Source organism: Penaeus monodon, chromosome 24 (genome assembly GCF_015228065.2).
Source record: "Penaeus monodon isolate SGIC_2016 chromosome 24, NSTDA_Pmon_1, whole genome shotgun sequence".
NCBI classification, from domain to species: domain Eukaryota; kingdom Metazoa; phylum Arthropoda; class Malacostraca; order Decapoda; family Penaeidae; genus Penaeus; species Penaeus monodon.
In genome coordinates this window covers 40403831-40404255 of record NC_051409.1, presented here as the reverse complement: position 1 = coordinate 40404255, position 425 = coordinate 40403831, and positions in this window count along the sequence as shown.

Here is a 425-nt window from a genome sequence, read left to right as displayed (position 1 = left end):
ATGGCATGGACGCTTCGGCTAAAAAGCGAATGTGTAAAATTGAGAGATATTACAGCAAAAAAGAGGAATATGGTAACTTAAATGCATTCAAGAATAATGTTGCAATGACAATTACATACATACACAATATGTATTAGTATCAATATTCTATTTCATTCTAGTACCGATGCATAATAGAAAGAGAAATATTTAGTAAAAGCAATACCGATCTGACATGAAAAAATATTTAAAATCCATATTCCTGAACAGCCATTTCGCGCAAATTCGTTCAAAAAAACGAGTGCCTCGATTTGTCTCACTAAACTTATTCAAATTCCGATTTTAATTAAAAAAAAAACGCATGTGGAAAACTATTATAGGAAGAAATGATTTGAAGAGAGTTGTCAGATACTAATTTTGTGAATTAGATTATTGTTTTCACTTTC